General features: G+C 46.5%; 1 pseudogene; it reads left to right on the top strand.

The window, feature by feature from the left end:
• Positions 1-3,505: 3,505 nt before the first annotated feature.
• LOC100446632 (poly [ADP-ribose] polymerase 1-like) lies at positions 3,506-6,538 on the top strand (annotated as a pseudogene).
• Positions 6,539-13,404: the final 6,866 nt, after the last annotated feature.

Below are 13,404 nucleotides of genomic sequence, written 5' to 3' on the forward strand. Positions count from 1 at the left end.
CCGAACCAAAGAAGTTTAGTCTAGAATAAAAGTTTACTAGCCTCCAAAATAGCTTGCTTTATCTATTCTTATCAACTTGCCTACCTAGGTCATAGGTCAAATATTTAAAAAGCCCCTGAGCTAACTATAACTGCAATGCATTGTGGACTGCAACAGAATGCAGTGAGGTGACCCTAAAAATATACCTAAAAGCCCCTACTCAATGACCAATAGGCAATGTCTGGGAAGATTGTGACCCCATAGTACTCATCTTATGAGGAATCAGGGGAGGGACCTGTGCACTAGGGGATAAATTGCTTATGGTAACCGTGTTGAGTGTGCCTGTCCACCAGGCCCCCAATCTTGCAAGACTGTCATTAAAAGTCTCGCTTCTGCTGCTCTCTGTGTCTCTGAGTCCCTTCTTTAGGTTTGAAGGGGTGAGTTGGTTTCTCACAACCTGGGGGCTCATCCGGGATATCTGTGCCTGCATGCAGTGGGACTCTAGCCTAGAGGGGAGACGTGTCCCACCCACTTTAGGTGGCCCACTCTGTCTGGGCATAGCAGCTCCTGCAGAAGTCATAGACAAACCCAAGACTGTTATTCAGGAGGCAGTGGAGACGACACAGGGTAAAAAGCAGGCACTGCAGAAACCAGGCAACTTTTGCACTAGCCAAGGTTGGAAAATTGGACTGTAAGTATTGCCTTGGTGGTGGGGCATTTTTGGAAGTCAAGTGTGTGTGACTGAGATGTATCTTAGATACAAAGCAAGTGTGGAGTCCCAATCTGTGGTTCTGTTCTCCCACAAGGGAAACAGCCAGAGATGGATGAAGCCATTCTCAGGGTGTGCAAGAAAGCTCTTGTAGCAGGGGCTGCATACCGAGGGAAAAGCACAGACAAAGAGACTAACTGAAAATTCTAGGCCTAGGGAACAAAGGAAACAGAGAACTAAGGAGACTCCTTCTGACATTCCCACGGATAGTCTGTTGGGGAGAATGCTGCAGGTTTGGAGGGACAACCCTCAAACCAGGGACAAGGAAAAGCAAAAGATGATAAAGATTGCTGTCTTATTGGGCCCAAAGATCCCATTTGTAAGCCTTTGGTCTTTTGGCCTAAGTTTGGCTCAGATGAAGATTGGGTGTGCCAAACTTTAATTCCACATATGAATAATAAAACCTCATCCTCACAAGAAGAGATGGGTTATGCTCTCTTTTGGGTCAGGGAATTAGCCCCCATGTTGGCTCGTCAAAGAAAAAGAAAAAGAAAAAGAGCATAGTAAAGAGCCCTCACCTGATAAAAAGCCCTGGGATGCCCTAAAACACTTGCGCACCCCCCTCTTCCCCTGCCATACATCTCACAAGATAAGGAACAGGGAGATCAGGGGACAACAGGAAGGCTGGCGGAAGAGAAATCTGGGGGCCATGAGGAAACTAAACCCACTGCTCCCTTAAATCCTTATCTGAACTTAAGGAAAGAATTAAAGCAATGTAAGAAGAACATTAAGAATTTCCCTATTCACTCTAAACAGGAGATGTCCAACATGTTTCCTCTTAAAGAAGGCCCTATGGGACTGGGAGAAGTTGGATTTATGAGTGTGCCTTTAACAAGTACTGAGGTTAGGAATTTTAAAAAGGAAATGTGGCCACTTTTAGAAGATCCCCTTGGTTTAGCAGAACAGCTAAATCAATTTTTAGGACTCAATTTTTATACTTGGGCTAAGATAATGTTTATCATGAATATCCTGTTTACTGAAGAAAAGAGGGCAATAATTAGAAGGGCAGCCATGACCATTTGGGTGAGACAGCATCCTCCTGGGCAAGGAGTCCTACTGGCTGAGTGGAAATCCCCAAATGCGAATCCTGAATGGGATAACAATGACCCCAGGGATTAGGCCCAAATGCAAGACCTTAGGGAACTAATCAGGGGGATTAAAGAGTCCATTCCTAGGACACAAAATGTCTTGAAAGCATTTGAGATTCAACAAGAAAAAGAGGAGACTGCCTCTACATTTCTGCAGAGGCCCTGGGATCAAATGAAAAGATACTCAGGAAATAGATCCAGAGGATCCAGTAGGGCAAGGCGTTTTAAAGGTTAATTTTGTAACTAAAAGCTGGCCTGATATTGCTAAGAAACTACAAAACATTGATATTGACGGATGGAATGAGAAACCGATTGAGGAATTACTGAGGGAAGCTCAGAAGGTCTTTGTAAGAAGAGAGGAAGAGAGGAAGAGAAGCAAAACAAAAGTCAAAAATCATGTTTTCCACTGTAGAGGAAGTAATCAGAAAGAGATTAGATCAAGAACCCTCTCAGAGGAGACAAGGTAATACTAGGTCTCAGCAAAGAGACTGGAGGCAAATACAAGGAAAAACTCCCAAGACTGTAAGTGGATGTTGCAAATGTGGGAAACCAGGGCATTTTTTTTTTTTTTTTTAAATTTTGAGACGCAGTCTCGTTCTGTCGCCCAGGCTGGAGTGCAGTGGAGTGATCTCTGCTCACTGCAAGCTCCGCCTCCTGGGTTCACGCCATTCTCCTGCCTTAGCCTCCCGAGTAGCTGGGACTACAGGCACCAGCCACCACGCCAGCCTAATTTTTTTGTATTTTTTAGTAGAGACGGGGTTTCACCATGTTAGCCAGGATGGTCTCGATCTCCTGACCTCGTGATCCACCTGCCTCCGCCTCCCAAAGTGCTGGGATTACAGGCGTAAGCCACCGCACCTGGCTGAAACCAGGGCATTTTAAGAAAGAACGTCTGGAATGGAAAAAGGAAGAAAAGAAAATGGAAAAAGGAATAAAATTCCCCATTATGAATTTTAATGAGGACTGGGAGTCAGGGGTTCCTTCTAACCAGGTCCCACCAGGAACCCTTCATAAACTTGAGAGTGGGACCCGAAGGGGAAAAAATGACATTTTTGGTCGACACTGGAGTGGCTTGCTCTTCCTTAATATACCCACCAAGGGGCACAGACCCTCTAAGGAAAAGTTAACAGTATCAGAGTAAAAGGGGCGGGATTTCAAGTTCCAATATTCAAGAAAATGTTAATTAGGCAGGAATCAGAACCAATTAAGGAGTCACTCTTATATGTTCCCAAGGCAGGAACTAACCTCCTGGGTTGAGACTTGATTGTAGATTAGATTTAGCTTTAGGATTAGGAGTAGAGGAGGGACAAATACAACTAATGATGGTTCTCCTAACAGAGGAGGAAGAAGGTAAGATTAATCCCCTTTTGTGGGTTAAGGAAGGCAACAGGAGAGGATTAAAAAATCACACCCTTACAGACTGAATGAAAACATCCAGGAGAAAGAGTTTACAGGAAACAATGTCCCATACCCATGAAGGGAGGAAGGGTCTCCAAACGGTAATAGAAGGACAAATTAAAGACGAACTATTGAGCTGGGTACTCGGGAGCCTGCGGCCAGGTGAGCGTGGGCGGGGCAGCGAGGCGGAAGCTCCAGGTGCAGGCAGCGGAAGCGCGTGTCTCCAGGTCATCGCGTCGGGCTCCTGGGATTTGGCGGCAGCTGTGGGAGGATGGCAGAGTCCTCGGATAAGCTCTACTGAGTGGAGTACACCAAGAGCAGGCGCACCTCTTGCAAGAAACGCAGCGAGAGCATCCCCAAGGACTCGCTCCGGATGGCCATCATGGTGCAATAGTCCATGTTTGATGGAGAAGTCCCACACTGGTACCACTTCTCCTGCTTGCGGAAGGTGGGCCACTCCATGCGGCACCCTGACGTTGAGGTGGATGGATTCTCTGAGCTTTGGTGGGATGACCAGCAGAAAGTCAAGAAGACAGCGGACCCTGGAGGAGTGACGGGCAAAGGCCAGGATGGAATTGGTAGCAAGACAGAGAAGATGCTGGGTGACTGCAGCAGAGTAGGCCAAGTCCAACGGAAGCAAGTGCAAGGGGTGTTATGGAGAAGATAGAAAAGGGCCACATGCGCCTATCCAAGAAGATGCTGGACCCTGAGAAGCCACAGCTAGGCATGATTGACCCCTAGTACCACCCAGGCTGCTTTGTCAAGAACAGGGAGGAGCTGGGTTTCCAGCCTGAGTACAGTGCGAGTCAGCTCAAGGGCTTCAGCCTCCTCGCTGCAGAGGATAAAGAAACCCTGAAGAAGCAGCTCCCAGGAGTCAAGAGTGAAGGAAAGAGAGAAGGCGATGAGGTGGATGGAGTGGATGAAGTGGCCAAGAAGAAATCTAAAAAAGAAAAAGACGAGGATGGTAAGCTTGAAAAGGCCCTAAAGGCCCAGAACGACCTGATCTGGAACATCAAAGACGAGCTAAAGAAAGTGTGTTCTACTAATGATCTGAAGGACATGCTCATCTTCAACAGGCAGCAGGTACCTTCCGGGGAGTCGGCAATCTTGGACCGAGTAGCTGACAGCATGACGTTCGGTGCCCTCCTTCCCTGTGAGGAATGCTCAGGTCAGCTGGTCTTCAAGAGTGACACTTATTACTGCACCGGGGATGTCACTGCCTGGACCAAGTGTATGGTCAAGACACGGACACCCAACCAGAAGGAACAGGTGATCCCAAAGGAAGTCCAAGAAATCTCTTAACTCAAGAAATTTAAGGCTAAAAAGCAGGACTGTATATTCCCCTCAGAAACCAGTGACCCAGTGGCGGCCATGCCCCCACCCTCCACAGCCTCCGAGCCTGCTGCCATGAACGCCCCTGCTCCAGCAGATAAGCCATTATCCAACATGAAGATCCTTACTCTTGGGAAGCTCTCCTGGAACAAGGATGAAGTGAAGGCCATGATTGAGAAACTCAGGGGAAAGTTGATGGGGACGGCCAACAAGGCTTCCCTGTGCATCAGCACTAAAGAGGAGGTGGAAAAGAAGAAGAAGAAGATGGAGGAAATGAAAGCCAACATCTGAGCTGTGTCTGAGGACTTCCTCCAGGACTTCTCTGCCTCCACCAAGGGGCTCCAGGAGTTGTTCTTAGAGCACATCTTGTCCCCCTGGGGGGCAGAGGTGAAGGCAGAGCCTGTTGAAGTCGTAGCCCCAAGAGGGAAGTCAGGAGCTGTGCTCTCCAAAAAAAGCAAGGGCCAGGTCGGGGAGGAAGGTATCAACAAATCTGAAAAGAGAATGAAATTAACTCTTAAAGGAGGAGCAGCTGTGGATCCTGACTCTGGTCTGGAATACTCTGCCCATGTCCTGGAGAAAGGTGGGAAGGTCTTCAGTGCCACCCTCAGCCTGGTGGACATCGTTAAAGGAACCAACTCCTATTACAAGCTGAAGTTGCTGAAGGATGACAGGGAAAGCAGGCATTGGATATTCAAGTCCTGAGACCGTGTGGGCACAGTGATTGGTAGCAACAGACTGGAACAGATGCTGCCCAAGGAGGACCCATTGAACACTTCATGAAATTATATGAAGAAACACTAGGAATGCTTGGCACTCCAAAAATTCACAAAGTATCCCAAAAAGTTCTACCCCCTGGAGATTGACTACGGCCAGGACAAAATGGTGGTGAAGAAGCTGACAGTAAATCCTGGCACCAAATCCATGCTCCTCAAGCCAGTTCAGGACCTCATCAAGATGATCTTTGATGTGGAAAGTATGAAGAAAGCCATGGTGGGGTATGAGATCGACCTTCAGATGCCCTTGGGGAAGCTGAGCTAAAGGCAAATCCAGGCCGCGTACTCCGTCCTCAGGTCCAGCAGGTGGTGTCCCAGGGCAGCAGCGACTCTCAGATCCTGGATTTCTCAAATCGCTTTTACATCCTGATCCGCCACGACTTTGGGATGAAGGAGCCTCTGCTCCTGAACAATGCACAGTGTGCAGGCCAAGGTAGAAATGCTGGACAACCTGCTGGATGTCGAGGTGGCCTACGGTCTGTTCAGGGGAGGGTCTCATGATAGCTGCAAGGACTCCATCGATGTCAACTATGAGGAGCTCAAAACTGACATGAAGGTGGTTGACAGAGATTCTGAAGAAGTTGAGATCATCAGGAAGTATGTTAAGAACACTCATGCAACCAACCACACACGATGCATATGACTTGGAAGTCGTTGATAGCTTTAAGATAGAGTGTGAAGAGGAGTGCCAACGCTACAAGCCCTTTAAGCAGCTTCATAACTGAAGGTTGCTGTGGCATGGGTCCAGGACCACCAACTTTGCTGGGATCCTGTCCCTGGGTCTTTGGATAGCCCCGCCTGAAGCACCTGTGATGGGCTACATGTTTGGTAAAGTGATCTATTTCGCTGACCTTGTCTCCAAGAGTGTCAACTACTGCCATACGTCTTAGGAAGACCCAATAGGGTTAATCCTGTCAGAAGAAGTTGCCCTTGGAAACGTGTGTGAACTGAAGCATGCTTCACATATCAGCAAGTTACCCAAGGGCAAGCACAGTGTCAAAGGTTTGGGCAAAACTACTCCTGACCTTTCAGCTAGTATCACTCTGGATGGTGTAGAGGTTCCTCTTGGGACCAGGATTTCATCTGGTGTGAATGACACCTGTCTACTGTATAATGAGTACATTGTCTATGATATTGTTCAGGTAAATCTGAAATATCTGCTGAAACTGAAGTTCAATTTTAAAACCTCCCTGTGGTAATTGGGAGAGGTGGCTGAGTCGCACACAGTGGCTCTGGTATTAATTCACCCTAAGTGCTTCTGCACCAACTCACCTGGCCGGATAAGTTGCTGGTGGGTAGTACCTGTACTAAACCTCCTCAGAGAGGATTTTGCAGAAATGCATTAAAAGCTCTTTCCCAAATTTTTTAGTCTCTTGTTTTGTGTTGTATTTGTGGGGAGAGGTTGTTTTTGTTTTTTCTTGACAGGTAGATAAAACTGACAAGCTGGAGAGAGATTCTGTTTGCATAGATTAGTCCTGTGGAAAAAACCAAGCTCTGCTACAATATCTGCCTTAGTGGTTTTCCCAGGGAAGAAAAAATATGTTTCCACCCTTTTTTTTGTTTGTTTGTCTTTAGTTTTGATTTTGGAAAGATGTTAAGCATTTATTTTTAGTTAAAAATAAAAAATTGATTTCATACTAAAAAAAGATGGGTTATTGAAATGCTGTTTGTCACCATACAATACTCCAGTTCTCCCAGTAATGAAACCAGATGGGTCATACAGATTAGTGCAAAATCTAAGGTCTATACATAAAATTGTCCAAACTTGACATCTTGTGGTGCCTAACCCCTACACCTTCCTTAATAAAATACTCTATATACATAAGTGGTTCAGCATAGTGGATCTGAAAGATGCATTCTGGCCATGTCCCCTAGACTCTTAAGAGTAGAGACCTCTTTGCCTTTGAATGGAAAACCTCATAACTGGGAGAAAGCAGAGGTATCACTGGACTGTGCTGCCACAAGGTTTCACGAAGCCCCAAACTTACTTGGTCAAGTCTTAGAAAAAGTTCTGGAGGAATTCCAACCATCCGAAGAAACCCAGTTGTTACAATATGTGGATGATCTTCTAATTTCTGGGGAAAGGAGGGCCGAGGTATCAGAAGCCACCATAAGCTTACTTAATTTCCTAGGGGAAAAGTGGTTGCGAGTCTCCAAAACCAAATCGCAATTTGTAGAAGAAGTTAAATATTTGGGACGCCTAATTAGTGAAGGAAAGCAGAGAATAAATGCAGAGAGAATATCGGGAATAGTGGGTCTGCCCTTGCCTAAGACAAAGAGAGAACTCCAAAAATTTTTAGGTTTAACTGGCTACTGTAGGTTATGGATGGACTCATATGTTCAAAGGACAAAGATTCTGTATTTTAAGTTACTAAAAATGGAACCCAACCCCTTGCAAAGGTCCCCGGAAGAAATTAAGGCAGTGGAGGATTTAAAGCAAGCCCTCACGACCGCCCCAGTCCTGGCCCTCGTATCTTTAAATAAAACGTTTCATCTGTCTGTAACAGACCAGGCCCTTGGGGTGCTCATTCAAACCTGGTGGGGTGGAGGGGGTGGGCGGGAAAGAGGCAACCTGTTGCTTTTATCCCCAAGGTTCTCAATTCTGTCTCAAGAGGGTTTATAATTGCTTATGGAAGCATTTTTAGAATTGTTGCTTTAAAATTGTGTCAGATATCATCTCAGTGTTCGCATCTGTATTGGTTCCCTAGAGCTGCCATAACAAAGCAACGCAAACTGTGTGGCCTAAAACAACATAAATTTATTCTCTCACAGTTTTGGAGGCCAGAAGACAGATCAAGGTGTCAGCAGGGCTATACTCTCTCCAGAGGGTCTTCCATGGAAGATTGCATTCATTGCTTTTTCCTTCTGGTGACTGACAGCATTCTTGGACTTGGGGCTGCAGAGGTCCAGTCTCTGCCTCCATCTTCATATGGCCTTCTCCTTTTCTCTGACTCAAATCTCCTTTTGCCTTTCTCTTATGGGGATATGTGTCGGCGAATTTGGAACCCAGGGTTATCAAATCTCAAAAGCCTCAACTTAATTACGTCTATGAAGATCTTACTTCCTAGTAAGGCTGTATTTGTAGGTTCCAAAAGGTGGACATAGCTTATCTTTTTGTGGGCCACTGTTTCAACCCACTACAGCATCTGTTTATTGTCTTTTCTTATTCAAGTTGCAATCATCCTAGTTCCTGGTATATTCAGCAGTTTTGAAATCATGCCCCGAACATTTTCAGCATCATGTTGTAAAACTGTGGGTCCTCTTCAGTCTTTTTGGACAGGCACTTACCTATTTATGCATTGCATGTAGGTATGGGTAGGGGTGGATGTTCAGTTCCTTGCTGGGCCCTGCCAGTATGGGAAGGAGGTGGGGCAGAATTTGGCTGTGACTGGCATTGCCACGAGCATTGCTCCCTCATTGCCATTGAGCGAGGATGAAAATTTGGCTGCCAAGGACCCAACATGTTGATTCAGCTGTTTTTTTGATACTGTCACTTAGATTGGAAACATTTTTATGTGACCAAAATATTAAATTATTAAAGTTTTAGTTTTGAAAATTACTGTAATGAGAGATGTTAAAAGATTTAGGGGTAGAACAGGAAAGGAAAAGGTCAAGCACACTTGTTCAACCTATAGCGAGATAATGAAAGAGAATTTGTATATTTTGTCTTTTATATGGCTTGGCTGTTTCCCCACCCACATCTTATCTTGAATTTGTAGCTCTCATAATTCCTGTGTGTTGTGGGAGGGACCTGGTGGGAGATAATTGAATCACGGGGGCAGTTTCCCCCACACTGTTCTCAGGGTAGTGAATAAGTCTCATGAGATTTGATGACTTCGTAAGGGGTTTTCCTTTTCACTTGTTCTCTCATTCTCTCTTGCCTGAGGCCAGGTAGGACATGACTTTCACCTTCTGCCATGATTTGAGGCCTCCCCCGCCACATGGAGCTGTGAGTCCATTAAACCTCTTTTTCTCTATAAATTACCCTCTCTCAGGTATGTCTTTATCAGCAGCATGAAAATGGACTAATACAGTCTTATCTGGGGTCAGTACGGTGTCAGAGCATTCCCTGGGGGAAAATTTATTCCATCAAAATATCCTGATTGGCAAACAATGATGCAGTCATGATTTTAAAAAATGTAGTGGGGAGATTGTGGCTTCTGGATGGTAAGGCCTGGGCTGGAATGTTGATCCCCACTGACCACTGACCACATGATGGTGTGACGGCGAGTAAGTTGTTGGTTATCTCTGAGTCCTCAGTCTTCCTCATATAAAGTGGAGGTGATGTCTATCTGACAGCACTTTTGTGAGGATTCAGTGATGTAATGTGTATGGGAACAATTCATCAATCACAAAGTAGTCTAAAAATGTTTCTTGGAAGTCAAGTATAAAGCCAAAAGACAAAGAAAATAATTCACATTGAAATAGTCACTTTTTGAAATATCCAGTTGTTGAGGGGAGGGCTGAGGAAAAACTAAAAATTAAAAAAAGAACAACAACAACAAAAATGAAGTCCAGATGTGGTGGCTCATGCCTGTAATCCCAGCACTTTGGGAGGCCAAGGTGGGTGGATCACCTGAGGTCAGGAGTTCGAGACCAGCCTGGCCAACATGGCAAAAACCTGTCTCTACTAAAAATACAAAAATTAGCTGGGCATGGTGGCGGGTACCTGTAGTCCCAGCTACTTGGGAGGCTGAGGCAGGAGAATTGCTTGAAGCTGGGAGGCAGAGGTTGCAGTGAGGCGAGATCACACCACTGCACTCCAGCCTGGATGACAGAGCGAGACTCTGTCTCAAAAATAAATAAATAAATAAAAAGTGAAATATCCATTTGTTGATCCATTTATTGATAAACAATTATGGAATGGTTTAGTAGAAATAGGATAGTGTTGGGCATCAGAAATATTTGCATCCTGCCCTGCTGCCGACTTACTGGAAGGGCGAACAAAGGACTGAGGGATTCGAATCAGAGACTGTTTTTACTGGAATAGCTCTCCAGGCCTTTCATGCAACCCCTTGTTTCTAGATGAGAAAACTGAGGCAGTGACTAGTGACTCACTAGTTACCGAGTAAGTCAGTAGCAGGACATCATGGAAAGAGGTGATGGGACATTTGTGTCTTTTCAAAAGAGAGCACAGCCGGAATTACAAATAAAATGGCATCATTTGATTCCATTTCTAACCGCCTTTGGAATGGTGTTTTGGAAAGAACACCAATCCATTGCTAAGACTGTCCCTAGGGAACAAAAGTTCTCTATCGAGAGATGTTCTAAGATACGATCATGAACTTCTCCTGCCTTTCTGGAGAAATGGGAAAAATCACACACTTTAATGTAAATAACACCCCCCAGCCTGATCATATCAATGTGTTGAACAGAGGTAGGTACAGCTTGTCTACAGCCAGAACAAGTTTGCATACAAAAACTTGCAACAAGCTGACAGCTGCTGAAAGAAAGGTTCTTGATTCCCAGAGAATGTTGGTGAGTCGAGTCCTTTGCAGGTGAAATACTGTTGACAGGGTTTATCTGTACAAGTCTTTGCCAGCTCCCTGATGACAGGGTTTATCTGTACAAGTCTTTGCCAGCTCCCCAAGGACCTTCCATTCTCTCTTCACCATAGCTTGTTCCCTTTTGATAAACTGGAATTTCAATGCATTGAAAATTTCTTGAAAGTGAGTCATTTCCTGGGGATTGGAAAGCGTTTTGTTTTTTGTTTTGTTTTGTTTTCCTCTGTAGAGACTTTGGTTTCCTTCAGGGCTGACATTCAAAATACTGTTAACAACCTTTGAGTCTGGCGCCTGGTCGTGACTAGCCTGACTACAGAGGCAGAATATGAACCCTGGCTTTCTGTGACACTCAACCCAGACACTTTGGTAATGCTGTTCCATCTCCACACCACAAAAGCGCAAAGAGCCCTTGCTGAGCACCAGGAGGCAGCGGTGTTCTCTGTGTGCACACGTATTCTGCACCCGTGTATGTATGTTTTGCAATGTGCTGCAGTAGGAAAGGGTGAGAGGGCGGATTTTCCTAGACTCTGTTCTTAGACATAATCCATCACGCTCTGTGATGGTGAATCTTATGTGTCAACTTGACTGGGCCACAGGGTGCCTGTGATATCCTGAGATATTCAGTCAAACATTCTCCTGGGTGTGTCTGTAAGGGTGTTTTGGGAGAGATTAGCATTTGAGTGTGTAGCTTGAGTGTAGCAGACGGGCCTCCCTAGGTGGGTGGTGGGTGTCCTCCAACTCTGAAAGCTTGAAGAGGACAGAGGCTGGCTCTGCCCTGAATATGCAGAGCTCCTCCTGCCTGCCTGCAGCTGGGACATGGGCTATTTCCTGCCTTAAGACTGGAACTGAAACATCAGCTCTTCCTGAGTCTCCAGCTTGTAGACTCTGCAGGTCTTGGGACTTGTCAGCCTCCGTAATCACGAGCCAATTCCATATTATAAATATCTCACACACACACACACATATACACACATATACACACACACGCATGTATTCACACACACAAATACACATGCACACACACGCACACACACCCCACACATACACTCATGCACGCACATCCACACACACGCACACACACATGCACACGCACACATACACGCACATCCTGTTAGTTTCCCTGGAGAACGCTGACAAATACGCAGGCTCTGAGGTTATGTTTCTTCAAAGCTTATGCTATTAGACAACAGCAAGCTTTGAATGCCGTTATTTTTCAGAGTCAATTAGGTTTTCATCTCTTTTTATTAAGAAAAAAACCATGTTTCCTCTAACTTAATATTTAAATATGTTTATTTTATTTGTCATCCTTAGAATAAGACAGTTTTCCTTTATACAGAATGTTCCATAATTTGGTTCCTGCTCCCAAGGGTGGGAGTGAGTAGTGAGTGCAGGCTCTGCCGGCGGCCCTAGTCCTAGCCTGGCATGGCGTCCCCCTGTGGTAACTGGCTCTCAGTACTTTCATGCAGCTTTCTCTTCTGCTTTAGATGATCTCCTGTTGGAAAGAAGAGAGTTTCTTGAGAAACTGGGTGTTTCATTAACTGTTCTTAGAGCCTATGTTTCAGACCTACCATGGCTCACTCCACCAATGAGCATGGGCTGTGAGGCCAACGGGTGTGGCTGGTAGCATTAGACTCCCCTTCTTTGAGTGTCCACGCCCCACACAGATGCCTTCTTAGGGCTGCACAGGGTGGCCTTCCCCAGGTGCAGGGGGTGAGTACCAAGCGCCCCCTGTGTGCCGGGCCCTGCACTCAGCCCTCTGCAGACAGCATCTCCTTCCATCTCAACACCCAGTACAGGTGCTGTGATTATCCCACTTTGAAGATGAAGAAGCGGAGGCTTAGGATGTGTGGTCATTTGCCCAAGGTCTTCCCAAGGTCACACAGCTCACAGGGGCCAAGTTGGGATTGGAACCCAGGTCAGACCGGCTCCAAGCCTGTGCTCCAGCCCCACCCAGCCCCCAACAGAGCCTGATCCTCTGGCTCTATGAATGGGTGTGGGGCTCAGGGAGCAGAATTCTTGCTTTCAGTTTCCCAGGAAGACGCTGGGTGACTGGAAGGAGAGACACGGAGAGGCACCTTGAATGGAATGAGGCCGGTTGGTTGTCTGAGTGGGAGGGGCTGGGATGGCCCCTGGGGGTGCTCAGGGTGTGCTAGGATTTGAGAGGCCCAGAGAGGGCCAGGCTGGCATGGGCACGGGAGTGGGGGCTCAGATGAGCCTGGCAGAGTGCAGTGTGAGGGGATATGGGCAACAGCAGGATTGGGGGGACACCAGGGGACAGGAGGAACTGAGCCCTCAGTTGTGGAGGGAGGGGAGAGCCCTGTGGATGTGTCCGGGGCAGGAGGACAGAGGGGGCGCTGGCTGCATCAGGCTGCCTTTGGCTCTCCCATGGGCCACCCTGTCCAGTGTCATTTCCCCCACATTCTCCCTCAAAACCCATCAACAACTCCGAGCTTGGCGGAGCTGGGCTGGTCCTCCTTGTCCTCCCCTTACGGCTGCCGGCTGTGGATCTCATTCCCGGGATGTCAGTACCAGGAGGTTGGGGACTGCTGGTTCTTCCCTGT

Source organism: Pongo abelii, chromosome 14 (assembly GCF_028885655.2).
Source record: "Pongo abelii isolate AG06213 chromosome 14, NHGRI_mPonAbe1-v2.0_pri, whole genome shotgun sequence".
In the NCBI taxonomy this organism is placed as follows: Eukaryota; Metazoa; Chordata; class Mammalia; order Primates; family Hominidae; genus Pongo; species Pongo abelii.